The 2,727-nt window shown below is 41.8% G+C and overlaps 1 non-coding gene across 1 annotated transcript; it reads right to left on the minus strand.

Moving 5' to 3' along the window:
* Nucleotides 1-511: 511 nt before the first annotated feature.
* Nucleotides 512-615, minus strand: LOC112700023 (small nucleolar RNA R71). Its single transcript, XR_003152949.1, has one exon. It is a non-coding gene; the product is annotated as a small nucleolar RNA R71 (small nucleolar RNA).
* Nucleotides 616-2,727: the final 2,112 nt, after the last annotated feature.

Here is a 2,727-nt window from a genome sequence, read left to right on the forward strand (position 1 = left end):
TGTTGAAGTTGATCCAGAACCTGAAAGGACTCTGAAGAGAAAATTAAGAGAAGCTAAATTACAACAATCCAGAAACAACCTTTCAGAAATTTTCGAACAAGAGAAGGACATGGCAGCCGAAAATAATAATAATAATAATGCAAGGAGAATGCTTGGTGACTTCACAAAACCAACATCCAAGTTTGATGGAAGAAGCATCTCCATTCCTGCCATTGGAGCCAATAACTTTGAGCTTAAGCCTCAACTAGTTGCATTAATGCAACAAAACTGCAAGTTTTATGGACTTCCATCTGAAGATCCCTATCAGTTTTTAACTGAGTTCTTGCAGATCTGTGAGACTATAAAGACGAATGGAGTTGATCCTGAAGTCTACAGACTCATGCTTTTGCCTTTTGCAGTAAGAGACAGAGCTAGAATATGGTTGGATTCACAACCTAAGGATAGCCTGGACTCCTGGGATAAGCTGGTCACTGCCTTCTTGGATAAATTCTTTCCTCCTCAAAAGCCGAGAAAGCTGAGAGTGGATGTTCAAACCTTCAAACAAAAAGATGGTGAATCCCTCTATGAAGCTTGGGAAAGATACAAGCAGTTGACCAAAAGATGTCCATCTGACATGTTTTCAGAATGGACCATGTTAGAGATATTCTATTATGGTCTCTTTGAATTTTTGAAAATGTCATTGGACCATTCTGCAGGTGGATCTATTCACCTGAAGAAAACGCCTGAAGAGGCTCAAGAACTCATTGACATGGTTGCAAACAACCAGTTCATGTATACCTCTGAGAGGAATTCTGTGAATAATGGGATACCTCAGAAGAAAGGAGTTCTTGAAATTGATGCTTTGAATGCCATATTGGCTCAGAACAAAGTGTTGACTCAACAGGTCAACATGATCTCTCAAAATCTGAATGGATTGCAACATGCATCCAACAGTACTAGAGAGGCAGCTTCTGAAGAAGCTTATGATCCTGAGAACCCTGCCATGGCAGAGGTTAATTATATGGGTGAACCTTATGGAAACACCTATAACCCATCATGGAGAAATCATCCAAATTTCTCCTGGAAGGATCAACAAAAGCCTCAACAAGGCTTTAACAATGGTGGACGCAATAGGCTGAGTAACAGTAAGCCATATCCATCATCTTCTCAGCAACAGACAGAGAACTCTGAACAAAACACTTCTAATTTAGCCAATATAGTCTCTGATCTGTCAAAGGCCACTTTCAGTTTCATGAATGAAACAAGATCCTCCATTAGAAATTTGGAGGCACAAGTGGGCCAGCTGAGTAAGAAAGTCATTGAAACGCCTCCCAGTATTCTCCCAAGCAATACAGAAGAGAATCCAAAAGGAGAGTGCAAGGCCATTGATTTGATCAAAGTGGCCGAATGCACTAGGGAGGAGGAGGACGAAAATCCCAGTGAGGAAGACCTCCTGGGACGTCCTTCAAGCAAGAAGGAGTTTCCTATTAAGGATCCAGAGGAATCTGAGGCTCATCTAGAGACCATAGAGATCCCACTAAATCTCCTTCTCCCATTCATGAGCTCTGAAGAATATTCATCCTCTGAAGAGAATGAAGATGTGAATGGAGAGCAAGTTGCTCAATACTTAGGAACTATCATGAAGCTGAATGCCAAGCTGTTTGGTAATGAGACTTGGGAAAGTGAACCTCCCTTGCTCATTAGTGAACTAGATACTTGGATTCAGAGAACTCTACCTCAAAAGAGACAAGATCCTGGCAAGTTCTTAATACCTTGTACCATTGGCACCATGAGCTTTGAAAAAGCTCTATGTGATCTTGGGTCAGGGATAAATCTGATGCCACTCTCTGTAATGGAGAAGCTGGGAATCATTGAGGTACAACCTGCCTTGTTCTCATTACAATTGGCAGATAAGTCAATGAGACAAGCTTATGGAATAGTAGAGGACGTGCTAGTAAAGGTTGAAGGCCTTTACATCCCTGCTGATTTCATAATCCTAGACACTAGGAAGGAAGATGATGAATCCATCATCCTAGGAAGACCTTTCCTAGCCACAGCAGAAGCTGTGATAGATGTCAACAGAGGAGAGTTAGTCCTTCAATTGAATGGGGACTACCTTGTGTTTAATGCACATGGCCATCCCTCTGTGACAGAAGAGAGTAAGCATGAAGAGCTTCTCTCAGTTCAAGGTCAAGAAGAGCCCACACAGTCAAACTCTAAGTTTGGTGTTGTGAGGCCACAACCAAACTCTAAGTTTGGTGTTAAGATCCCATATCCAAACTCTAAGTTTGGTGTGGACAACTATACAACATTGACCTGATCACCTTGTGGCTCCATGAGAGCCACTGTCAAGCTATTGACATTAAAGAAGCGCTTGTTGGGAGGCAACCCAATTTTATTTATCTAATTTTATTTTATTTTGTTTTAGTGTTATTTTTGTGTTGAATTAGGTACATGATCATGAGGAGTCACGAAAAAATCAAAAAAATTAAAAAACAGAGTCAAAAACAGAAGAAAAAAATTTTTCACCCTGGAGGTAGCGCAGACTGGCGTTCAACGCCAGTAAGATGCATCTGGCTGGCGTTCAACGCCAGAACAGAGCATCTTTCTGGCGCTGAACGCCCAAAACAAGCAACAACCTGGCGTTTAACGCCAGGATGTGCACACAGAGGACAATCTGGCGCTGAACGCCAGAAACAAGCATGAAACTGGCGTTCAACGCTAGAAACATGCATTACATGGGCGTTT

Source organism: Arachis hypogaea, chromosome 6 (assembly GCF_003086295.3).
Source record: "Arachis hypogaea cultivar Tifrunner chromosome 6, arahy.Tifrunner.gnm2.J5K5, whole genome shotgun sequence".
NCBI classification, from domain to species: Eukaryota; Viridiplantae; Streptophyta; class Magnoliopsida; order Fabales; family Fabaceae; genus Arachis; species Arachis hypogaea.